At 33.8% G+C, this 27,954-nt stretch overlaps 1 protein-coding gene across 1 annotated transcript in view; it reads right to left on the reverse strand.

Annotated features, from left to right (window-relative positions):
- Positions 1 to 17,143, reverse strand: part of LOC129216796 (macrophage mannose receptor 1-like) — a 51,306-nt gene extending 34,163 nt beyond the window's left edge. Inside the window, exon 1 of the mRNA XM_054851012.1 lies at positions 17,124 to 17,143. The gene's annotated coding sequence lies outside the window, so the exon portion shown is untranslated. The remainder of the gene's footprint in view (positions 1 to 17,123) is intronic.
- Positions 17,144 to 27,954: the final 10,811 nt, after the last annotated feature.

A 27,954-nucleotide genomic window follows, 5' to 3' on the forward strand; every position in this document is an offset into this window, starting at 1 on the left:
TTTGGGGGGTCGAGTTTTTTAAATATGTATTACCACCAGGGTTGCCAGATTTAAGAACAGTAAATACGGGACAGGATTCTAGGTGAAAAAGGGGGGGGGGGGTATTTTTGAGACGTCGCTGTAAATTCAATCTCAACAAAGCATTAAACCTAACAAAATGTCGCCTATCAAAGTATAAAAAATCGTTTTCATTGCGAATGACGACGCATGTGCAGAGATATATTTCAAATATTAGTCAATGAGCAAAGAAGCAACCATTCGGCTCCTCATGGGTGCCTCCTCTAAGGGCAAGGGCGCACCTCTCTCAATATCGTAAAGCCCCCCTCCCCCAAAGAAAAGCAAAGGTCCCCCTCCTCAAAAATGAAATAAATACTAGGACTCGACCGATGCATCGGCCTGGCCGATGCATCGGCGCCGATGGTTCAACAATTTAGCCATCGACATCGACATCGGCGGCCGATGCTAACTTGGAGGAAACATCGGCCCATCGGCCTTAAAAAACATCGAAAAGCCGATGGAATTGGCCGATGTTTTTGAAAAAAAAAAAGGACCTTTGTTGTTTTACTTTTTAATACAAAGTAAAGGGAGTTATTGTTTTTATATAAATTGTTTACTTAAATTTCAGTATGAATTTCTATTTTAGTCACAACTGGAAGAGTTTTTAATACTGCATTCAGGTACCAAACAAGTTAATTGTTGCGTTGTTTCTTGCGGATGAATGTACGTATGTATCTCTTATAAGTCATAACTCAAAAATGGTAAGCTGTAGAAGGCTAAATTTTCGCATGTGGGATGTGCGTACGTTCCAGTTGTGCACTTCCCTTTTTGATTTCGATCGGATGTTCTAAAAATCCTATTTACTCATTTTTTGTGGCTATTAATTACTTAATTCAATGCAAAACTCATATAGCGTCTCAAACTGACGATCATTTGGTGATATATTGCCGAATTGGAGACTATGGAAACAAATATGAGATGGCAAAACCGGTTTTGTTTCATTTTGTTAGATTCCCGTTGAACGGAAGGTAATTTTTAATTTTTCTATATTTGTATTATGAATCACAGTAATGCAGTCTTTTCTGTATCGCTTCCGCGGAGCTACAAGTTTGGGGCCCGTCGAAATACATTTTGGGGCCCTATTTCTCTATCACAGAAGTTGTAAAACATTTATCATAAGCATTGTTGTAACTCCTACGGTTCCAGTATGGTTATGGGGCCTCACGCGCAATTGCAACATTTGCTATATTTTAAATCCGCCACTGCACGTCAAAACAAACTCGGGTGCAAGTTTTAAAAGGGTATTTCTACTCAATGTTTATGATAATTTTAAACTCTATTTTTTACGACTATTTTTTGTATTTCCGAGAAAACTTGCGAGCCCCTCCTCCAAATCCCAGTTTCTGAAATTAAACTCTAGTTGTTCTTCTGAGTTGCTTAAAACTAACACCATCCATAAAATTCGAGTTTCTTTTCAAGCTTTATCTATTGTTTAGGAATAATTCAGAGCATTAATGTAAGAAATTCATTAAAGACGTTTTCAATGGTAGCATAACTTGGAAATCAAAAGGACTTTTGAATTTTTTCTTCGGAAGTGCTGGAGTAGCTTCAGAAACTCTTCTAGGCGTTGGTAGTAGCGGTTCTGTACTAAAAAAAAACGAGGCGGAAGTTGGGGCCGAAGTTTAATGTTGTAAGTTACTCCAAAATCAGAGGGTGGCCGCCCTAACCCACACTCGTCGTTTCAAGCATTTCTTGAATATTTAGCAATTATTTATTTTGATCAAGAAATATCATTTTGCGTATTTCTTATACTTGTTTCACCTATATTTCGTAATGCGCTATCTTTTTGGCATCATTAATAGCGATCGATTTTTTTTTTTCTGTTGTAAGTAACTATTTTTTATGTATTTATATAAAATCAATGAATAAGTTATTTTCGTTTTCATCATATTTCTAATAATATGTTATAGAAAAGTTTAAAAGGATTTTTCTATTATGAAAATTTTTGAATTTCAGAAAATTATTGTTAAATTGAAAAATTTAATTTGAACTTGTTTGTAGTGCTTCATAAAAGATTAAACAATCAAATTGTTCAATATTACGTGTGCAAACATCATATCGAGTAGTATATGTATTCAGTTATTAACTTGGTCTAAATATTGAGTTGTTTATTGTGGCTGCGTTTTAAGAACCTCGCTCTTTTCATGGCTATTTCTTTTTTTCGCAAAATTTATGTCACTGTTTATAGCTTTTATGAAAAATGCAAACTTTTCAGTTCATAAATTTTAAATTAGTATAAAAATATAACTATTATGATTTAATATTGTAATTTATCTATTACCTTTTTTGTTTAATTTGATGACTAAAAAATGTCTACGTGCAATCTTTCCACTTTAATTGCGTAATTTGTTGACGGTTTCATAGTTTTATTCTTATTTATTTATTCACTTTTCGAATAATTAAACAATATAATTTAATGTTTTTTAACTATGTTCAGTGTACCTAAATCCATACATTATTATAATATTACTGAAATCTTAGTTATATGTTCAATTTAAAAAAAAAAAACAAATCAGTTGGTTATTAAACAGCCTCTTTGTTTTTCTTCTTCTTTTTCTTTTTCTTTTATTTTTATTTTTTTTTAATTTTATAGCTGTTGTTCTTTGTCTTCCATCATACAGCAGTCAAAAAAGGAGAAGTATAACTACACCCTATACAGATTGTACGTAGTACGATCCAAAAATTTGGGGACAAGCTGTATAAAACCTTACCCAGAATAGTTCACATTACCGAAGCACATCCACCTTCAAAAGGTTACCCTTGAACGACCGGTTTTTACGCATGGCAAGGAAAACAAGCGTAAGTAGAATGAAAACTGGTGCTTGAAAAAAACTGACATTCAGAGCTATAGCCGCCAAGTTGAACTGGAGATTCTTGGAATTGGCGTAAAGGTTACAACACTAAGAATTCTTAGAAAAAGTGGGGAGAAAGGACGGGGATACTAACCACCGGTTTCAGTTCCCGCGACAATGATAACAAAACCTAATTGATTCCAGATGTTATCTACGGAATCTTGAAACTCAATTTACATCCTCTTCCCATTCTTTTGAAAATCTATTTAACGGGACGCTGATTAAGCGGCGATGTGTTCTTCATAATGCCATAGAAAGTCTAAAGTACAAATACGTTTGGAGTGGGCTGTCAAAAACTAAAACTAAACAAAATAATTTTTCTACACGCCCCTTTAATTCCAACGCTTTTTCTTATTAATGCTTTAAGTTTTTGCGAACAAACAAAAAAAAAAAAAAAAAGAAAAAAAAATGATGTTGTGAACTACTAAGAATTTTTTAATTTTAAGTTCAAATTTTTTCTTCTTGGTCAAATCAAACTGTGCCAAAAAAAAAGATGCAGTAATAGATCAAATATCAAAATATATTTTAAACAAAAATCTTTACTCACGTGTATTGGCAACGATATGGTTGATGGCAAGCATAGAGCGCAATTTTAATTCGCTTCTTGATTATCACAACGTGGAAACGTTGTGAAAGATGCGGCAAACTGCATCATTTGTGACGCCATTAAAACAACGCCTTGTTTGAAAAATCGGACATTTAAAAAAAATAATTAAAAAATAAGTGTTGGGAAAATGAAAGTATTTTCTGGGTCCAAGTTATAGTTTTTGCTTATTCTATCGATTTCAGTGACTACAAGTACTACTTTTGACTGAAGGAAACCACCCCATTTGTTTGTGAAAATTAAATAACCACGTCAAACAGACTGAATTGCAGATTACTGCAGACTCGTGTTTCGGCGTTACAATGGACGGCTTTCTCAATGCAAAAGAAATGAGCTTTTGGTTGAAAAGACACCCGACAAAAGAAACCTAACCATTTCTCCGATGTTTTTTCAAACATAAGCTCATTTCTTTTGCATTGAAAAGGACATTCATTTGTAACGCCGAAACACGTATCTGCAGTAATCTGCAAAGTGTGCTATTTGGCGTTGTTATTTCTCATTTTACTTTTTGCACATAAGTATTTATTTGACTTATAGTTCGTTTTTTTTAACCCAATTAATATACAAAGTAAAAGAAAAATAAATTGAAATAGAAGAGATCTAAAAATTCAAGAAAGTTACATTAAGATTTAAAATGAATCAGTTTTGTAGACATTTTTTTTTTTTTTTTTTTTACGAGAAATAAATTTTTAGGTAAACAAGCATTTGTCTGTGTGTCTTTTAACCCAATCTCCTCTGGATTAGGAATGTCTCAGGTCGAAACTGGTCTCGTTGGATATCGAACATCCAGAGAAAGCCATTCCGCTTTGGGCTTTCAACATCCAGTCTTGAGAATATCATGAACCCTGTATGTCTCGAGGACACCAAGGAGTAAGCATTAAAATTACCAATCGTTACGCGCCACAAGTGGCGAGCGGAGGTTGGCGAACAAAACGAGCAGGGAGTGGAGCCCCCTAGTACAAAATTAACAGGAGTGAGAATTTAAAAAATAATTGTAAATTCATTCAATCTAACGAATTTGTCGCCCACTTCACAGTGAAAATTGAAGGGAAATCTTGCGAGATAAAAAATTTTAAGTAATGTAGTCGATGACTGAGAAGTTTTTTAAACCTTATCAACTTCTGCAAAATAGTGCAGCGAAGAGGAGAGCAAGCGGGGGGATCATCCCGGGCGCCAAAATATGAGACGGCTCCATAAATTATGGGTTTCCTGATATAATAATGGTATACCTATGTATAATAATATAGTTTACATTTGAGAAATTTGTGAAAGTAATCTTTGTAAACAGTGGCGTAAATAGGGATTGGCCGGAGTAACTCTCTCCAGGGGCGCAACAGCGAACGGGATGGAAATTTCAAAACGTTATTCCCAAAAAAATTTTGATTTTTTAAAACTATTTCATAGACTTTTTTTTAGAAAAAATAGTAAAAATAGAACTAAGGGAGTGTGGGGGTTAGTTTGAGACCCTTCTCATTGGATTTCTTGTTTCTACTAATGGTTTTTATCGCGGCCGTAATTTGAATTCAAGACCTCAAAATTCAAATAAATGCCAGGAAGAGTGTTTCGAATTTCTATACTTTGTTACAAAAGATGGCTTGCTTTGGCATTTTTCGCACTTTACGACTTCAATTTGAAAAATTTCCTTCTCTTAGAATTACGATTTCGTGAAATTTGAAAGGAAAACACACGCACACGTATGTACATGAATTGCTTAAATGTTAATTAATTTGTTGATAAATCTAATTTGGAAAAACATATTTTTAAGTTTAAAATTTCAGTTAACATTTTGAAAAATTTCATGTCACGCAACCCCGTAATTGTGGATGAAACCTACTTTTTTTTTTCTTTTTAATCACAAGACTTTCAAAACTATTTTCATAATTCTATACTTACGCTTGCTAACATTAACTCCATACCGAACTGCCTTGCATTCAAATTTCAAAGGATTGAGTTCATCTTCAGGGTGTAAATCAGTATTTCAAAGTGCAGTAGCCGTTTGCGTGAAATCTTCCCGCGTTTGTCCACAGCTTTGCTTATCTGCCTCATTGTCACCAATTTTTCTTTGTTATCTCCTATTATTGTCCTTTCTCCTTCGCAGCCGAAGACAGCGCAGAAGCAGGGGCAGAAGAGTTTTTCCTACCCTGGGCTTCACACAAAAGAATCTATTAAACTCTTATCGTCGACCACACTAATTTACTTTTTTCACAAAAAAACTTCTTAGGTGTTCTCATCCCATAAGAACATTGTCAAGTTAAGAGCCTGTGTCGAATTGAAATCCCATGTGGTGGAATAGCAGAGGAACTTCCAAACTACTGAATCCGATATTAAAAAAATAGCAACACATCAGTCACAAAAAATCATCTTGGAAAAATGTGCTGCAAAAACGCGAGAATCATGATTTTTACATTTTTTACTCAGAATGTATCAAGGAGCTGAATTTGGCACATCTTGGTAACCAGATAATAGCCTAATCAGAAACTTGGGGCCCGGTCCTTGGAGAGTCCCCGGCTCGAAATCGGTGCAGTGTAAGTTTTATAAGAGTGTGGGGGGGGAGGCAGGGGCGTTCACAGGGGGAGAAGGAACACCTGTTGGTCCGAGCCTGAAGAGGGCCCAATATTTTTATGACTAGGGGTGAAAATACGGGTAAACAATATGGAGAGGGGCCCGAAAAAGTCATTTGTGACGGGCCCCGAAATTTCTGTGCACGCTCCTGGAGGAGGGAAAGTCTACCAAACTGATAAGGGACCTACCTGCCTTGATCCTGGACGACCCAAAATTGAATTTGGAAAGATAGCAGAAAGTCCTATTTAAGGGTCTAAATTTCAAATATGCTTTGTAGTTAATGAGAACTAGAATTGCTTTTTCTGTGTTTCTTCAAATTTTCACTCGTTTCATAGTTTCAAAATTCAGAATTAAAAAAAATTGTTTCTTTTCCTTTACTGACATGAGAAATTAAAAAAAAAGAAAAACTTTCTTCTGTTTTACGCTACAAAACGTTCCGGATTTCTAGGGGGGGGGGGGGGGGGGTTGATGGTCAAATTCTTTTAGGAGTGAGCGAAATACATAAAGTTCGGAATAACACATTTGAATACTGATAATCCGGTAAATATAGAATTTATAGTCCCCTTGAATAAGCAGTAGTCACCGTTTTAAATAATTTATCTTTGTATAATATAAAAAATTGAAACATTTAAGTACTCGCTCACGTTCTTTTTGAATCATTTATTCCTATAACATATGCTTTATTTATTTATTATTTTGTTTTTTATCATTTTATCCTGAAAATGAAATTTTTTTCTTCGAAATTAATTCAAATATTAAAATGCTGAAATACCTGTTGTAACAAGATTAGTTCGTTAAAAACGCATTCCTGTGAGATTCGTTTCATACTTTTCAGCAGTATAAGTGTTGCATTTGTCCCAAAGAGCCGATGAACAAAGTTTCTTAACTGTACAGTTGCAAATAAAAATAACTCATGAAAGGTAGGCTAAATAAAGGGAGGAATTATATCTACGTTTACTGTTACAGTAGAATGCAACATTTCTACGGCTCAGATACCAACGCTTGGGCGCTGGGATGGATGGAGAATGAGAAAAAAAATCTATTTCTATTGCTTTATGTATCCTAATTTAATAAGATTTATAACAACAGCAGTTTGATAATTTTAATGATTATTATTAGTATTTTTTTTCACTTTTTATTTATTTTTTGAAAAACCTTCGCCAAGTCATAGGACATAACATGAAAGAACGAAATTAGGTTACTAAACTTTATAATGAAGGTATCCTTGAATTCTATGCCATGAAAGGAGGAATAAGAAAAAAAATCAATTGGTTGTCGATTAAAGATCCGATTCGACTGAATGTAAGAAATTAAACATAAATAGAAGGAAAATAAAGAACCATATGTAACTGCGGATTTCAGAAATAATTATTATTTAAAACATTGTTTTTTCCAGTTGTACTTAGAAACCTGTTGGAAAGATAAAGCACGCAATAGAACACGATTTCTTAATAGTAAGCACAAGAATCTTACGAAGTAAGTCGTGTTATATGCATTAAAAAAATCATTAACGTATTCTAACAAATATGCATCAAAAATACCTAAAATATTAGCGAAAAATTAAAAAATATGCATTAATAATACTTTAGCTTCGTCGATAATTTTATCTGAACTGAATACAAAATACTTAGCCATTCTATTTTTAAACTATTTGTTATTCACGCGATTGATATTTGGTATTGAACAGGGGTGTACAAGAAGAGGGTCATGGGGGGTCATGACCCTTCCCAAACTGTCGACAGATTATAAGCCCACGTTTTGCTCAAACACTTTTTAGCTAACTTAAATACATTATGTTTCCCTATTTTTCATTATGCTACTTTCTCATCTTTATTGTAATTGTAACTTAACTGCAATTTAATACATGACTTGTCGTCATGTATTATATTACAAAATGTGATTAGAAAAATAAAACTTATAAGTTCAACAATGGGGTCGTTTCCAAAATTTTAAAAGTATTTTTTTCTGGAAGAGCATGCTTAAAAACGTAGGATCTAACCATTTTTAAACTAATTTGTTTAAGTTTAATATTTAAAAAAAAAGCTTAAATCGGTGCGCTTTCATTATTTAAGCTTCTGCCAGATGACATCACAAATGATGAAGCCATTCGGCGTTGCCATTCACAGAGCTAAACACTTAATTCGCATCTTTATTCACGTGTATTGGCAACGATATAACGTGAAAATGCGGTGGTATGATGCGCCAAAGAGCATCGTTTGTGACGTCATCAAGACCATGCCTTGTTTGAAAAATCGGACATTAAAAAAAATAATTAAAAAATTACTGTTGGGATAATAGTATTTTGTTATTCACGCGATTAATATTTGGTATTAAACAGGGGTATACAAGGGAGGGTCATGGGGGTCATGACCCTCCCTCCATAATTGCAACTTAATATAATTAACTTAACTTAATTAATTATTATAATCCCCCATGAATGCTACTTTCCATAAATTGCAACTTAATTGCAATTTAATACATGAATTGCCGTCATGTATTAAATTACGAAGTTTGATTAGAGAAATAAAAATTATAAGTTAAACAATTTCAATGACTAAAAGTAGTATTTTTGACTGAAGGAAACCACCCCATTTAAAACATTGTTTTCCTGCTACACTTGGAAACCAGCTGGAAGGATAAAACATGTGATAGAACACGATTCCTTAATAGTAAGTACAAGAAGCTTATGAATAGAGTCGTGTAATGTGCATTAAAAAAATCATTAACAGCAAATACTCTTCAAAATACCTAAAATATTAGCGAAAAATTAAAAAATATGCATTAATAATACTTTAGTTTCGTCGATAATTTTATCTGAACTGAATACAAAATACTTAGCCATTCTATTTTTAAATTATTTGTTATTCACGCGATCCAGGGCCGGATTTGGAAGTGTGGAGGCCCCGGGACAACGAAGGAGTGGAGCCCCCCCCCCTTTCTGATATATCCATAATAATATTATCTTGTGCAATCATTCTTTGTAGAAATACCAAAAAAAAAAAGGATATTTTGTAAAAATTTTATTGTGGGGGCCCCTTTGCTGTGGAGGCCCCGGGGCAGTTGCCCCGCCTTCCCTCTTCTAAATCCGGCCCTGACGCGATCAATATTCGGTATTAAACAGGGGGATACGAGGGGAGAGTCATGGGGATCATAACCCTTTTCTAACCGTCGGCAGATTATAAGCCCACGTTGTGTTCAAACACTTTTTCCTTAACTTAAATACATTATATTTTCATCTTTTTCTTTCTGCTAGTTTGACATCTTGAACTTAATTGTAATGTAATACAAGATTTGTTGACATGAAAAAAATAAAAATTATAATGTGAATAGAGAAATTATAAAATTTATAAGTTAAAAAATTGTGACAAAAATGAAAATACATCTCTGCATTCGCTTCACAAAGTAAATAAATACAAAGTCAATGAATTAAATAAAAATAAATAGGCAGTAAAAAAGGAAAATAAAAATAAATAAAACAGCAAAAAAAGAAATGAGAAAGATCATTGCATCTTCGTAAACAGTCTGTTATTGATACAACACACTTCTGTGTTCCTTTTGCTTATTTATTTGCTTTCATTTTTTCTTAATGACCCTCTCTGAGGCTTAAACGCCCATATAATTACCACCCTTCGCCAGAGGGAGGGGAGAAGAACTGATTCAAACACGGCACACTCCGCACGACGCACAGTGGCTGAACTTGGCAATTAATCGCTGCACACAGTATAAAACATTTTTTCCTCCAAATTTCAATCGCCAACACGCCTGTGAAGTTTTTTTTATGTGCTCAACGACTTTCATTGAAGTGGGAGAAAACGCGAAAGCATTGATCTCTACGGGAGTGTCCAGTCTTATGCGAAGCTATATGGTCTTTGCTTGAACTACTATGGACTTCTGCCAGTGTTCATATAACTTTTGGAAACACTCCTGGAAGCCATTTTTCGCTACGTTCTGTGATGCTGCTTTACCTTCTACTGACGGAAGAAAGCGGCGTCCATGCAAATGTTTTTTTTTTTTTTTTTTTTGCTGGGAACAGGTACAAGTCGCACGGAGCTAAGTCCGATAAAACGTTATGTTATTTGTTTGTCATATCAGAGTATTGACCAATCGAACCGTGCATCCTCAATATGAAAGTCGCCTTCTTCCCCACGATGAAGTTAAAGCAGCAGCGCAAGAGGTTGCGATAAATGTCTTCCAGAAGCCCTTCTAAAAGCTATACGAACGTTGGCAGAAGTGCATAGTCGTTCAAGGTGACTATTTTGTAGATAGATGTACTTCGGTAATGTGAACTATTCAGGGTAAGGTTTTATGCAACTAGCCCTCGTATGAGTTTTCAACTTACGATTTCATAACGTTTTGAGTGACGCAAGTTTACGCGCATGAAGACGTCACAAGAGAATTTACGATAATTAACTAAGGAGGCGTTCAAAATGGATATTTTGATCATCTATATGTTCTTAGGTACATATGCATGTACAAATGTGCCGAAAAAACTTGTGAAGTTTCAATTGGGTGGTCGTAAAATAGAAATTTAGATCGAAATCTTTTTTTTTTTTTTTTTTTTTTTTTGTGATTACAATTTCTTATTCGTAGAAAGGAAGTAAAGTGAAATAAATCAATGATCCTTTAAATCCCTGACATTGTTATCAATTTATTTCTATGGTTTTTTTTTGCCATCGGCCATCGGCAATCGGCCATTTGGAGGAAAACAATCGGCCATCGGCCATCTTTGAACAATCTGCCAACAATCGGCATCGGCCCATCGGCCAAAAAATGCCATCGGTCGAGCCCTAATAAATACCCCTCAAAACAACACTCCCTAAAAATTTCAACGGCGCAGTCTGCGCCATGACCCCCCTCCCCCTCCTAGGTGGGCACCCATGCGGCTCCTGATGGTTTGCTGCAAAAACAAAAACATACAAACCAAATCAAAACGATTTGGTTTGTATGTTTTTGTGATTACACATACAAACCAAATCGTTTTGATTTGGTTTGTATGTGTTCACATGATTTTCTTAGTGCTCATTATTTCACATTTTTTGTTTTACTTTATTTTTTCCTTAAAATAATGTCTCGTTCTGTAAAGTATTGTTATCCGCTAGAATACGGGACTTTAACGGTCCCGTATGGAAGTTCCCCGGGACGCGGGACAATTTTTCAAAATACGGTACTGTACCTTGAAATCCGGGACGTCTGGCAACCCTGATCACCACAGTCAGGGGCGGCATTTCAGCATTTCATTTGGAGGGTCGAGTTTCTTAAATATGTATAACCACAGTGCAGTACAAAACACACGTTAGCTGACAGGAAGTGCTCATAAAATCGGTTTAATATGAATAAAAATTAGTGTTTAGAAACAATTAAAATTTTGATTCGTTTTCTAATATGTTATCATACAAAACATCTCGATACTAAAGTTTTTATACCTTTTGGAAAAATTTTAAGGCATGATTTTTGGAAAAATGGAAGAGCAGGGAATCATGTTTCTAATTTATCAGTGCCCAGTGTCAAGCTGTTTTGCCAGTACAGCTAAATTTTTTTTTTTTTTTTTTTGCCCATTGTACTTTGAAAATATACCGAGACATAAAAAAATCTTTCTCTACTAGGAGTTGATTTTAATAGTTAAAAAATAATTGAAGTAACAAAGTTATGTATGAAAACACTTTTTAAATCTTGCTCTTCAAAATCCCCCTGGCAACTTCAAAAATTGTGAGGGGTTTAATTTTTCATCATTGAATAATCTAGTCTCATCGGCACTCTCAGTTTCAATGAGATGTCATCTACCTCCAGCTCTGTTATTCACTATTCCAGACTGATGTGTCCATAACAAGGACGAAACTGCAGTCTCTGGATGTGATAACCGGTCTGTCGGTATATAGCTTGTAATTTTTCTTGCCTCATGATAAACATTTTACTCATAATTGAAAAATTTTATTTTCGTTTTCAAAATCCAATCCAGATAATATAGAGCCAACCATGCAGAAAAAAATTATCATCAAATCTTGTGTTAATTTTATTCGAAAAACAGTCTATTACTTCATACAAAAGATTAAAAAATTCAGTGTTTGACTTCACATCATCATGTGATTTTTTTTTTTTTTTTTTTTTTTTGCGCCTTTTTAAAATTGGCTCGAAGGAAGAATTTTCTTGGAAAAGTTTCACGATTGATTGAAATACAATAAACACATCTATATAAAATCTATTTTCAGTTTCAACTGTAGATTGAACTATAGTAGTACGATCGCACAGATCAATTGTAGATTGAACTGTGGCTTGAATAGTACAAAAATTAAGGGTAGCGGATTGAAGATGTTTTGATAGAGTAAAGCGTTTTCCAAAAATTTTCCTCAATACAAACAAATTGAATAAAAATTCGAACAAAGTCATACATGCTAAAGGGCATGAGCTTTTTCACCATTGAAAGAGTCGTTTTGCAATAATTCTTCCAGTCGTCAAATCACTGCTTTGAAGTTATAGAGAAATGTTTTTTTGGTTTTAACTATTGAAGATCATCTTGTGTCACTACGAGATTGCATAATTATAGAGCCCCATAAAAGGTATTGTTGATACGATTTTTTTTATTTTATTTAATAAGGACATGCATTTTTAAGAAGTTACTATGAAAGCATATAATGCATTGAGCAGCTGTAACGTGTTTCTAGCAAAAGAAAGCGATGAACACTCATATTAAATAAATATACACTTAAAAAAAAAATGCGTAAAAGTAAATGTAAAATATCAAGGACTTTCCTTGTGTTTACCTTGCAGCCACACCACTTTGAACGGGCCTCTCCAATTGGACATACCATCGTTACACTGGGCACACAAGTATGAAATATTTAGCCTATATGAGGAAATGTCTTCTTCAGTTAAAATTAACCATGGTTGTCTATCAGTTTTCTATGTTTTGAAAAGGCCGGAAAATACTTCATGAATTTCTAAGTCATCATCCAAATAACGAAAAACCCTTTTTCTAGTCTGGGAATGTGTCGAGTTTCATCAAATAGTTACTGAGAACCAGCAAGATTTTTTAAAATGAACATTGATTTCCGACAAACATAAATTAAATTCCCACATTTTCTATCATTCTGCTCAAAAAATTTCGGGGTGCGACCGCCCCCTCTTGACCCCCCTATTTGCCGCCCCTGATATATATATATATATATATATATATATATATATATATATATATATATATATATATATATATATATATATATATATATATATATATATATATATATATATATATATATATACAGTGGCTCCCAAAAGTGTTCGTACACCTACGACTTTCAATGAAATAGGCCCTTATCCATTGGTTAGAATTAATATTTCGGAATAGGTATTTTATTATAAGATCTATGATCTATTTTTAACAAAACTAAATGGAAATTTTTAATAAAACATTAAAACTTAATTTTTTAAAAATCAAAAACCTAAAAGTGCCGGAAATTTTATCTCACAAAAATCTTCGTACACTTTGAAAAAATGTCAAAAAAATAATAAATAATCTAACTTTTTACTAAGTTATTATTTAGCAGGATATCATGCAGTAACAACAACAGCTTTTAAATGTCTGGGAATAGATTTCACTGTTTTTTCTTTCTTTTTTTGTGCAATTTCTGAGTAAGTGTTCAGCCTCACTACGAGTCTTACTGTTTCTAGTTCGCTTTTCGTTTCAATGGTGTATTTTCGTAATCTAGCCACCAGATATCTCCAAATATGTTCCATTAAGTTTAAATCTAGCGATTGAGGAGATATTTCTAAGCTTAAGGACAAATTTTGAGGCACCAAACGCGAACGTGTGCTTCTTATCGTTATCTTGATAAAAAACAAAGTTGTTTCCGATTACCAAATTTTGGGGTAATAGTTTTAAATTGCTTTTTAAAATACTTAAATGAACAGCATAATTCATTATTTCATTAAAAAATTCCGAATTTCCAAGTCCTGATGCTGAGATGCACCCTCACACAAGAACACTTTCACCGTCCTGATTAAACGATCCAACTAAGTTCTTCAGATTAAATTCCTCATTTTTTTCTTTCACTTACAATTATACAACAATTTAACCCAAAATGTTGAATTTATTTTCGTCTATAAGTAAGAAGTTGTTCCAAAACGTTTTGAGCTTATTTATCATTGATTTTACGACGGAAAGTGTAAGCTTACTGTTTTTCGCACGAACAAGAAAATTTCTGCGGGAAGAGGTCCCCTTTAATCCAGCTAATCAGAGAACTTGGCGAACAATTTTAGGGGAAAATTAAACGTAAAATGTTTCATTCAATTCTGCAGAAACTTTTTCAGCACTCAAATGTGTATTTTTCATATTTTTTTTAACTGTAAACCACCGATCACGCTTTGTTAACTTTGCCAGTTGACCTTTTCTTACCTTGTTTTCGATCCAATTCTTGTCTTTAAAGCATTTTATTAAGCCCTTCACTATAGAATGGCATAAATTAACCAATTTAGAGACATTTCAAACCAATTTACGGCTACTGTGAGGGAAAAAATCAAATTTCGAATCGTGTTTGTTGTTTTTTACGCATACCTGCCATTTTAAAATAATAAGCAGAATATTAGGGAATAAATACACAAAAAATTAAAGGCAAATGATTTCACAGTATCATTACAATGCAAAAATAATAAAAAAACCACATATGATAATTTTAATTATGAATTTATTCGAAACTATTTCAGTGTACGATGACTTTTGTGGCGTATTTTTTCTCTGTCTCTTCGTTTTTTGAAAAATTTCAAAAAAAAAAAAAAAAAAAAATGTGGCAATATTTTGAAAAAAACTACTGGGTTTTCAGAATGGCATAGGAATGGTGTACTTCATATTCGAATTCAGTTTTGCGTTATTTTGGTTTTACTACAAAATTTCAAGGTGTAGGAACACTTTTGGGAGCCACTGTATATATATTTGAAAACAAACGATAGAATTTTTTCTGCAACCACAGCTTTCAATTTATTCTAGTAGAATAATTTATACCACTTCCCTTTCCCTCCCCCAAACAAATCATGTGTAAAATATCAATAAAAAGTATAAACTTTTATTGAATTTGAAATGTTTCTTATACATTGATTAAATAGATGAAGCTTGATCATTTTTCCCCCTTTTTGTTTTCAATTAAGTAACATTTTTTCGGAACTACATTTGAATAAAATGTTTTCTTATTATGTAGTTAGGTGTTTTGGACATTATTCAGACGCTATCTTTAATATATTCCCAAAGAAATAAAACATTGCAAATTATCCCACCTTTTCTGATAATTTGATGAAATCCAGAAGCGAAATATTTTTAATAATCTTGGATAACCAACTTTTGACCATAGTTGACCATTAAAAATATATTTAAATAAAGAGAAATTCTTCAAAAGAACTAGGTATACTGAGCATTTAAAAATTAAGGTGATTTACGATGATTTTAGATTAATTGTTTTAGCTATGATTACATTACCACATCCCAGATCTTTAACATACAGGAGAAGCTAAATGCCATTAAGCTATTTAACTCAATTATTTTCATCGTAAAATTCAGTGTAGCATATTCTTTATTAATGTAATGGAAAAAATAAATAAATAAAGTTTTAAAATAAATTTCTGTACTTATTATCCAACAAAAAGGAAAAACCTGTATTTTATCATCACTTAACTCCCCCCCCCCTATTACTTTGGTGCTTAAAACTGTATCTTTACTAAAGGGGATTAGAGCGCCAAAAGTGTGAGCAGTAAGCGTTCTTCATTGTTCAAAATTATGTAAGAAAAAGATGGTGTGGATGAAAAATCTTTTTTTGTCAACATCTGACGTTTTAATTGAATTTCGGTTTAGTTTTATCTTTATTTATAACACTTTACAAAAAACTCAAAACTCCCTATCTTCGTACATAAATGGAACAAATTATGTTCTATTTATGTAAAAAGCACAACTCGTTCTATTATGTTATTTTGTACATGAACATGGAACAGGCTATGTTCTAATGTGCGAAAGAGCAAATAATTGAACATAACTCGTTCTATGGTTGTTTACGAAGTTAGGAAGTTTTGTGTTTCTATTAAGAGTTATACATTAATATATTACATCACTTAAACTCATTTAAAAAGTTCGATGTTGATAAAAAATATTTTTATGCTTCTTAAAGAAATAGAGCGACGAATCTAGTTTTATAAAGATCCTATTCATTAAAATCTTTTTAAACATTTTATAGACAGGTAAATTTACTAAAAAGTAAACTTGCCTGCTCATTTGTGCATCTTATGCACTGATGAAAAGTGTTGTGTTGGTAGCCTCGAAACTGCTTTTAGACGAGTTTTTAATTATGTTTTAGTGCTTTTAATTGTACTTTTATTTACGCTGAGTTATTTTACTCAAAGTTTTTCAGATTAAGAAAACAAACAAATGGGGGGGGGGGATTTTTCTGAAAGTGTATATTGTGAGTCACACTAGCGCAGCCAGAATTATCTTCTGGGTCGCAGAGGGTTGATCAAAACAGTCCTTACCTGCATATAAACTACTGTTTTAGGACTGGCAATAGTGTTAGAGTCAAGGCCTCTGGGGGTAAGAGTGCGGGGATAACTCCCTAAAACTTTCTTCCCTGCGACACTGGTTATCCATATGTTTAGTGTTAGCTATCCATGCTGCGTGATTAAATTTCAGATTCTTTTAGTAAAGTTATAGTGTCAAAAGTGTTCAGCTAAAAATAATATCAAGGGGGGGGGGACATGAAATTCTAAAAATTCAGAACTTCTGGAAATAAATAATAATAATTAAGAATCTTAAGTTTTCTCGTTATGACTTTACTTTTAACTTACAAATGATAGCATCAAGTTTCAGAATAATATGACGCTATTTTCCTGCTTGTTGACCTGAAGTGCAAGTACGTATTTGACAGTTTAAATACAATTCAGAGAAAATAAGCCCTCATCAAAGAGTTTTGTGGTAATATTAAATATCTTGCGTCACGTTAAGATTTTCGGATTGAACATTGGCTCTTGCGTAGGTGGATACAAAATCAAAACTGTACAGTAGTTTAAAAAAGAAATCTTACCTTGTTGAAATATAATTAAAAAGCACCATATTAGTGGATTCATTCTTCTGAAATACATAATAATGCCGGATATTCCACACATCAATCATCAAACAGGAAGATGCTATCCAAACAATTTACAGACACTTCCTTTAAAGACTTCACGTTTTGTATTATCTGATCAGCATGATGTGATAAAAATACTCTATAATTTATCAACAATATCAAGCTATAATTACACAGTTCTTGTTGCTTTTTGTAAAGATTCGTGAAAAGAATTTTTCACTGAAAGCTAAAATGCACTAACATAAACAGACGAAAGAGAAAGAGAGTAACATTTTCCCTGAAATTTTGGGAAGCGCTCTGATTGGCTTTGGAAACTTTACGGGGAGAGTGGTTGGCGAGGAAATAGAGGAAATACTGCTGCGAAGACAGTGCTTCAAGCGATGATCTGCATTTCAAATGCAATCTAGTGCTCTTAACAATTAAATAAAAGCTATTTCAAAGATTTTTTCTACTGGAATAGTAATCGAGTTCAGTCATTTTAGTGTCAGTTTTTATTTTTTATTTTATTAATTTTGTATTATAATATTGAATCTAATGTCAACAAATTGCATTCATAAGTGCAAAAGTTTCATTTTTTTAAAAAATTAACCCTTCGAAAGTCTCTCAGGTAGATGCAGTTAAGAAACAGTAGTTGTAGGTGATGCTGTGCGTTAAAGGGTGAAAACTTAGTCAGTTTGAACAATTACAGCCGAATGAGAATATATTCCCCCCCCCCTGATTATACAGGTGTCCCTCGTATAACACGGTTAATTCGTTCCGTGTAGCATCAAAACCGTGTTATACCAAACTTTTTTAAAAAGTAACTTTTAAACTTATTTTTTACTCTAATTAATCATGTGCATAGTAAAAATCATGTCAATATGTATCGTGTTGTATCGAAACCGTGTTCCGTGTTATATCGAAACTGTGTTATACGAGACTTAGAAATAATGTAAATCAAGGGATGTGTACCATGTTGTATCGAAACCAAGTTTCATAAAAACAAAGAAAAGTTTTTTTTGCGTTATTAGCAAAAATTAACAGAATGTATTAAACAAAAATGAAATTCCATCTTTTATAAATATAACATTTGTGTGGTATCAAAACCATGAAGCATTAAATTCAAGTTTCGTACCGTGTAATATCGAAACTGTGCTATAATGATCGCAAATTTGGTACCTTGTACTATCGAAACCGTAATGTAGAAGTCCCGTGTTCTACGAGGGACGCATGTATTTTGTTTTGAATTAATAAAAATGAAAATACCCATGAAGTATCTGAAAAACGTATAAGATTACATTGCTTGTATCAGAAACGGATGTGTTTCACACATAGAAAGTTCCGGTCACTGAAAAAATTAAGTTTTCCGCCCGAAGGGTTTACAATTCAAATTAACAAGCATAGATGTATTTTGACTTTGAAATTTATTTTGTTCTTTCTTTAAAAACACAACAACCTTTTTTCAGGTCACGCTCACTCGCTGATCCTCCTCCAGTTGACCCTATCCTATTCATTCGTTGACTCCTATTAGTTTGAGGTCCTTTTCAAGATTGTCGTGTAAGTGGTCGTTCTCTCGGACTAGTCTCTTAAATTTTCGAAAAAGTTACGGCGAAACTTTCCCTACCGAAAACGTGTCTATACAGATGATCCAGCCATCTAACACGTGATGCTTTTATAGTTCTTAAAACATCAGTCCTGCAAAAAATTGCCATATTTTCTATAAATTTCATGATTGTATAATATTTTCCATTCATTGTTCTCTGGAATAAGTCCAAAAATTTTCCTTAAGATTTTTCTTTCAAAAATTAAAAAGTTTTTATTTCACACAATGAAAGAAAAGTAAGAAATTTATTTCGCACAATGAAAATTTACGAAGCAAACACAGATGAGTCATTAGGGTGGTCACAAAAAAACGATTCTCGAATTTCTTCGGCGGCACCCCCCTAAAATGTGCCAATGGACTAGAAAACATGTTTTGCAAAGTTTGAGCTCAATCCAATAATATTAACACGTGCCGCAAAGAGGCCAAAGTTACGAAAAAACAGTGATTTTTAGCAAAAAATCGTAGTTTTTCTTCTTTAAAACCAAAACTTTTCATCTTAGAAACTTCGTTATGGTCTCATTTTATAGGAAATTTTATTCTCTTGATGAGTTATCTTATTCATTTTTTAAACAAAATTTATAGAATGGTACTGGGCATTTTTCAGGTCAGGCCATGGAAGACATCATCAATAAGGAATTTTCATGCAAAGATCTAAAAGTATTACAATATTCAATTACATTTATTTGCTCTTTGTTGATTTTAATTTATCCATTAAAAAGGCTTCATTTGAAGGTACTTTAAAAATTAAATGCAACAAATTGCTGATTTAAAATAAAATAACTAAGTAGTTCAGAAGAAAAAGCAGAGTTAAAAAATTACAAAAAAAGAAAAAAAAAACCTAATGCATTTTATTGCTTACACTGTTAAATTGTTGCTCTTACTATAAGACTAGTGATAGATTTGCGTAAAAGTATGCCTCGAATTTGTGCATCTTCAAAATACACTGGTGTGCAAAAATTAAGGACGAAGTCGAAAAATTAGCATATCAGCTGAACGAAGAAGTAGAGCGGACAGAAAGACCAATCAGGAGATTAAGTAAGGTGATGTACTGTAGCACATGCGCAGATATGCAGGCAGACGTAATGCAGGCAGAGTGTCTGATTAGTATAAAGCATGTTGCCGGTGTAAGATCAGTATTTCTGGCAAAGAGATTGCACGCCGTATAGCAGTTAAAATCACACCGAGTTGCTGCCTCAGCGAGAAATGGCGAATAATCAATCTGTTAGACGACATCTGGATGCTTTTACCCGAGATCGAATCATTGGGAAGTTGGAGGAAGGCCGCAGTGTGACAAGTGTGGCTGAAGAGTTCGGAATTGCTCACAGCATCGTTTCACGACTTTGGAGACGATTTCAAACTACAGGAACAGTTATCCGGGGGTTCAGTAGTGGTCGTCCACGAGGAACCACACCCGCAGATGTCCGGTATATTGTCTTACAGGCCAGAAGAAACAGGCGGCAGACAGCGGGAGAAACAGCTGGACATACGACACAGGCGACTGGACGACCGATATCGCGTTTTACCGTGGCCAGAAGACTGCACGGTGGTGGTCTGTTTGCACGACGCCCTATACGGTGTGTCGGTGTGTACCTCTAACGCCTGCCCATCGGAGAAGGCGTTCTCTGTGGTGTCGGGAACACCGGAATTGGAGAGACAATGAATGGGGACGAGTACTCTTTACATATGAGAGCAGATTCAGTCTGAGTAGCGATTCTCATCGCATACTCATCTGGAGAGAGCGGGAAAGCAGCAATCATCCCTCGAACATCATTGAAAGGGACAGGTATGGAGGTCGCGGTGTTCTCGTTTGGGGAGGCATCATGCTTGGTAGTCGTACAGACCTTCACATCCTCGACGCAGGTTCAGTCAACGGGACCCGTTATTGTAATGAGATTCTTCTTCCATATGTGCGTCTTTTTAGAGGCGCTGTGGGTCCGCAGTTCCTTTTCTTGGACGACAATGCACCATGTCATCGCACTGTAGTTGCCGAACAGCTCTTAGAGAGTGAGGATATTGAACGTATGGATTGGCCGGCACGATCTCCGGATCTCAATCCCATCGAGCATGCATGGGATTTTCTAGGCAGACGCTTGGCAGCTCGTACCTTACCACCAGTAACGATTCGGGAGCTTCGATTGGCGCTGCAAGACGAATGGGCAGCAATGCCTCAACAACTCATTGACACCCTCATTCTCAGCATGGGCAGACGCTGTGAAACCTGCCTAGCAGTCGGGGGAGATCATATCCCCTACTCAAGACCGGATGTTTCTTGCTGGACACCCATCACAGGGATGTTTCGACCTTCAGTCGCACTGCGCTCCATGCTACTTTTTCAATAAAGCTTCTTTTTATCCCTCTGATTTCTCTTTTAGTAAGTGTTGCTTACATTACACATGTCCTTACGTATTGGGGATCCTACGGTATTAAATGTGTTGATTTGGAAAGCTTTTGTACAAAGTTATATTGAAAAAACTGTCTCGTCCTTAATTTTTGCACACCAGTGTAGTATTGATCACTTCTATTCCGCTATTGTAGGTTTGGAGGGATGTAGAGTAGCTGACCAGTAGACTAAAAAAGGAACCTCCCGGCTGAAAGCTAATAGTGTTGTGAAGAAAAATTGATTAACGTGTAAGTACTGTTCAATTTCCACAAGTTTAAAGTACAAGCGAGGCAGTAAGAATCAAATTGATTTAAGTGGACATTTTCAGAGTTTTTAGTAAAACGCGTTTAAAGATGAGGTACAGGGTAAACTTTCATTGAAACGTTTTTCTAAATCATGCTGTATAACAGCATCTCTACCACGGCTACTAGTACTGTCTGTCTCTTGCCCTAAGACAGAGGAGAGGTTCACCTTCCATTTGTACTGATTATCTCCACATTTTTAATTTTGCCACTCACATCCCTATTTTTTTCTCACTGCCTCAAGAAATAATTTCAGTCTGGAGAATGGTTTGGGTTGATGCATTGAGTTGTTAAAGAAATATATCCTGATTTTTTTCTAAGACAATCCTGTTAAAAATAATAACTGCTATACTTCCGTGGGCAAATAACGGGCAGTAACTAAAATTTTCTTTTTCATTTTTTTTTCGTTTTTGTCATCTGTTGTACGTTAGCTTTACCAGTGTCGGATCTAGCTGATCATTTTGGGAGGGGCCATCCAACATTTTTTAACAAACTCTCCAGAAACTTTATTTAAATGCATGATTCTAAAGGGAGAGTGAGCAGATGTGTGTGTGTGTTTGGAATCCCCCATTCCTAGAAATTTTTACCTTAAAGGCTCTAAAAATTCAATTTAAAACTATTTTTGAAAATATTACAGAAAGCGATGGAGGATTCGTGAGCTCTCCCTCCGAAAATTTTCGAAATTAAAGCCATTAATACGCAAATTTCATGCTCTCTATGTTCTCGTGAGCAATAGGTGACTCTGAGGACAGCAGCATTTAGAGAACGTTTTCAAATTAAAACCTAAACAACCTAAAAGTTTTTCAAATTAAGTTTTAATGTATGTTTTTAATCTGTTCGCTTCTCAATCGGTTCAACTCACACAAATGAAACAACTTTTCTTAAAAGTTAAAAAATATTGTGTGCTTAAGTATTAAGTAAAATGTATAGATTTGTCTTTTCTGTTTCTTTTTTTTTTAAATAATAGTAATTTTAAAGAAGAGTTCAGATATTTCCTTCAATAAATGAGAGACGTTATGTTTTCGACACTTTTCTATAGTGTTAAGCCATTAATTTACACGAACTGTGTGTATTTGCTAATACTATCTCAATGCATATAGGAGTGCAACCCAAATTCAAAATAATAGAATACTTCCCACTTTTCGGAAACATGTTTATTCTAACCAAATATAGGTGCAAATTAGGTATTTAAATGATCGTGCCACATTTCTTAGACCTTAAAGTGTGCAATTCATTTTAAATATACTTAATTAAAAATAATCTTAGACAATAATTTAAAAGATTATAGTGATGAAGATTGACATTGAGTCCAAAAATTAGAATATTCAAATTAAAGGGGGAACAAACACTTTAAAAAGAAACAATATCAATGCTAGAATGCGTCATTTTTTGCTGGATTCAATGCTTTAACCCTTTCTCACACGGATTCTACCACCTGTTTACCTTAATCATTTCTGACACTTTTCATACCCTCTTCAATGCGGCAACGAGCTCAGTTTTGTTGGCGGGCACCAGGTCTTGAACCGCATTCTTTAGATTTGACTGTACCACAAATTCTTGATCGTATCGAGAGTCTATGAGTCTATTTAGAGATGTAACAAGGAGTAGAATCTTACTGAAAGATAAATTGTGTCACTAATGTGTAACTGCTATGCCTCAGATAAAGTATCATGCAGTATTATTGATAAACAGCGGAAGTAACGTGTTGTTTTTTTTTTAAAGATATATATAACTTCTCAATTCCAGCAACCCTCATGCACTCACAAACCAAGAAGGGTGTGTCAAAGTGGAGAGAACGTCTTACACAAGATTTCACGTACGCTTTTCTTTTTAAACGTCAAACCCGAGCACCTTTTTTTGTTCACAGATATTTCAAAAAAAAAAAAAAAAGATTCATCACTAAATATAATGCTTTTCCAACCTTGTTGCCCCTGTTTGAGCCTATCTTTGCTTCAGGAGATTGGAGCACGTTTCTGCTTCATGTTTATATTTGGTATTTCTTCGTAAATCCGCAATTAAAACTGCAGTTTATGCAACCGTCCAAGTGTAGTTGGCGTGGACAAGATAACTATACATTATGTCCAACACTTTTGGACGTAAGAAGCATTTTTCAACGATTATTTTGGAAAATTTACTTTAATTTGGGTTCATCTCTGCCAGGTGTTACAAATTTTTTACCTCGTTTATTTTGGTTGCTTTTTAGTTGGTCAGTCCTTCTATATTCCTTTAAAACCTTACGTACCATTGATTGTAAAACGTTCATTTGATTTGAGATGGATAGTTTTTTTTTTTTCTAACTTTCAGAAATGATACAATATGTAACTTAGTTTTTTTCCTATTTTTCACCTTGGCCACCCATTTTGAGCAATAAAAGGCGTTTAAAAAAGCGTAAAATTATCCAGACGCTTAGCGTCATACTTGTGACAAACTATTGGGTAGCAGGTATGCAAATATTTTTGGTGCTTTTTAAAATTCACATTGAATGAATAGATTATTCTAATTTTTTTAACTCATATAAATGATCCATAAATTGTTAAAACAATATCTGAAAAGTTGTTTAAATTGATTTACCCATTCATGAATAACGGGTTTTAGTCTTTTTAACTTGCATACGTTCATTTTTCCCGACTCAGGGACAAGTTTTGTTTAAACAGTTCTAATAATCTTTTTTTTTTTTTTTTTTGAATTTGGGTTGTATTATATTTTATCCTTAATTCTGATTCTTCAGCTGTAAAAAGTTTTTAGTTTTAATAATTCAAAGTTAACAAGCTTTATAAATCTCTATGTACTTGCCAAGTGAAATTCTAATGTTTTAGCAAATTTTTCAGTCTTTATACCTGTATAAATACTTTGATTTGTAATCGACTTTATTTCTACATGCAGTTCGCTTATAATCAAAAAACCTTGTAAATCCGCAACCTCCCCTCCCCTCCCCTTGCCAGAGCTTAGAGTCATGAAACTTGGGTACATGGTTTGTGTTTAGAAGTTAGAAAATTCCCGAGAAAAGTATAAAAATTCTGCGGAATCCAAAATATTTTGTTAATTTTCTCTTTATTTGTTTTTTCAAAAACATTTCTGAAATTTATTTTTTTTCTGCCACAGTTGCAAACATTAAGACTCAGAATCACAAAATTTTGCTTAGTATATTAATCACTATTGAGCCACAAAAGTTCCGCATTATGGCCCAGAGCTCAGCAAAATTTCAATGTTTTTCGGCCCACTTTAATTTACATGTAATGATGATAATTATGTGGTTGAAGTAAAAACTGAAAATATTTATAGATTGGTAACAGTAGCAAAACATCTTAATTTATTTATTTAAACGCACTTAATCGATTTGTTTTGTGTTCTGTTCCGGTTTTCGTTCCGTCCAAAATAACGTTTTTTTCCAGTTTTTGGTTCAGATCCGGTTCAAAGCCTGCTACAAACTTTTTAAAAGAGTGGTGACTGCAGTAAATTTGCTACCTGTATCACGTAACTTCCGAACATCGATTTGAATGACTAGTATTTGCTCCGTTTTTAGCGCCCTCTATTTGGTAATATTTTAACCATGCAGTACCTCATTTAGTTTATTACTAGCTTTTACCCTCGGCTTCGCTCACGTTGATGCAGTTTTATCAATCGATTCAAATTAACGGTCAACACAGGCAGAGGTCAAATAGTTACCAAAAAAAAAAAAAAGTTTGTCTCCAGTTTCGCTGACATTTCAAATTGCCTGCCCTTTAAATGTATCAAAAGTAAAAAGTAAAGGTATAGCCATAACAAAAAGTAAATTTTGTAATGGCTGTAGCGCCAAAATTTTTGAACACTCGTCCCGAACACGTTATCATAACTCTTCCTATCAAATAAGTTTCAAAATGTCATTTTGTTTAGTTTCATTTTATATTTTTGCAATTAAAAACAGCGTTAAAATGTAAAATACTGCAAATCCATTATTAATCGCCAAAGGACCAAGGTACCATACATTCGCCAGAGACTTGCCAAGTTTATGAAACTGCTTAAAATGTTTGGTTAATCTATGTTCATAAGATATGATTTTTAATTCCAAACAGAAGATGCTATAAAGAAAATGTCTGCATGTATTTGGCCGTTCCTGTCGAAAAAAAAATCTTTGTTCGACAATAACTGGGGGTAGGAGGGCAGACTCTATTTCATAACTTTATTTAGTTACCAGATAATTCTACGCAGCAAAAATACCCGGCGTTTCCTGGGTCTGTAATAATTATGAGAAACAATCGCTAGTTTTATTCGTTCTCTGCTGTAACTGAAATAACTCAAAACACACCGCTTTGACGTGATTGAAAATAGAGCTTCTTCCTAACCCATAAAAGTAAAATGGCAATAAGTATGAAGAACAAAATAGTACTCTTTTAGAAACGAAAAAACGATACTTAAACATATACAAATTTGAGGAATTTCCAAAATATGAAATTAAACTTCACTTGCTTAAGAAAAAAAAAATTTCGAACATAGTCTAAAACCTTCTCTATATTGCTATTGAAGTACAAACTTTTAAAAACGTAGCCGCCCGTAATCCCTTACTGCGATTTAAAATGTTATTAAATTTGCATTAATCGTATTGGGATACCTTAAATGAGGCTCCCTCTCACTGCTTTGTAAAACTGTGTGTTACTTATTTTTATCGAAGAGATAGTATCGCCAAATACTGAGATACTTCAGATGATTATAAAATGTTGCTACCCGACACGTTTCCAATAAATAGTAAAAATTTGGCAATTGTTTGAAATTGAGCGCAAAGACAAATTAATGGAAGTTTGTGTGCTGTTTATGGATTTGCTTGATTTAGTTGGCGAATTATTTTACGTGTTAACAAAATTAAAGAAAAAAATATTAAAGAAATGGCGATATTTAGTTACACGGTGAAAACCGAGAAACAGTATTGCGTACTCTTTAGCTTCACAAACAGTGACAGTTGAAAAAATCGCCAAATGCCTTAGCTATTGAAATGATTCCACAAAAAACGTTTGGCTAGATTCCTGCTGATCGATTAAATACCCAGTCAACACGAATAAATTTTTAAATAAAACGCATTAATTGCCTCAAAGTTGCATTAAAATGGAAAATAATCAGCCAAATCCATGTATTATTTGCCAATCTTGTGCAAAAATCTTACATCAAGTTTTGACTTGAAAAAATCCTTGAACAGTCACGAAAAGCAAAGATAGTCAACAATACAACAATTGCCGCTATCGACTGGGAGTTGAGATGATACACTAAATACTGTATTGAGTTGAGGAAAGCCTTCAAGCATGGAACTAAAAAGCTCATAACTCGTTTTTTATTCTACTTATAAATTTGGAACAGGTGCCATCTTCCGCAGAAAAATCAGAGCTTTCGATGGACATATAATGTAAATATGTGCAAGTATTTTTTCATTACCATATTAGAGAATTTATACGAAAATTGTGTTTTATTGCCCCCCTAAGGGGGTTTGCCCCCCCATAACGGGGCGAAAACTACCCTATGTGTTATTCTGATGCATAATCTATATTATTGTAAAGTTTCATCAAAATCCGTTCCGTAGTTTTTGCGTGAAAGAGTAACAAACATCCATACATCCATACAGACAAACTTTCGCATATATAATAGTAGTAAGATAGTAGGAAAAAAGTCATCTCTGAAGATCCAAGCAAATGATATTACAAACGATTTTAGAGATTTAATACTCATTTCGTAATATTTTGCAGTATATCAAATATTAGTTTTGTTTCTATAAAATGATTAAGTTTTTTTTTTTTTTTTTTGTAAAATTTTAAATATTAACTGAAATTTATTAATAATCGTTTTAGTATTCATTTATTTATTGTTAAGCTTATTTTTAATTTAAATATTTTGTCCAATTAGTCAACTGCATGCGGGACAAAGTGGACAGAGGGCAAATTGAAACAGTTCATTTTGCTTACTCAGTCAATTATTTATTAAATCACTTGCGTATTCGTTTAATAATCAATTTACTTACATTTTTCATTCATTAGTTCACTTATTTGCCCATTCGCTCACTATTTTATTCACTTATTTATGTTTGCTCATATATTAATTATTTTATTCATTTATTCGTTCCATTATCTATCAGTTTCTTAATGCATTCTTTATTTTTCTGATCCATCAGATCAAAAATATTTTTAATTATAAATAAAACAAATAATATTATTCGAAAAATATTTTATTTTTCACTTTGCCCCATAAAAAAAGAGTAAAAGATTTTCTTTTTTTTTTCTTTTTTGAGCAATCACGATTGCTTAGTGTTCTCACTTGACTGTTTTTGGCGTGCTATCATTTTATTTTCCCACCGCCACCCTCTGCAGCATCACCGTCGACCGGCTCCTCACGATACTGCTCCTATAGCGAAAGCCGTCTCCAGGTTGCATCCATGTCCTACACACACGCGCATACATACACAACTACACGCACACATACGCACGCATACACCTACACACAAACACATACACACATGCATACGTACAGCCTACACATACACACACACACAAACATACACACACA

The sequence above is a fragment of the Uloborus diversus genome, chromosome 2 (genome assembly GCF_026930045.1).
Source record: "Uloborus diversus isolate 005 chromosome 2, Udiv.v.3.1, whole genome shotgun sequence".
Taxonomy (NCBI): Eukaryota; Metazoa; Arthropoda; class Arachnida; order Araneae; family Uloboridae; genus Uloborus; species Uloborus diversus.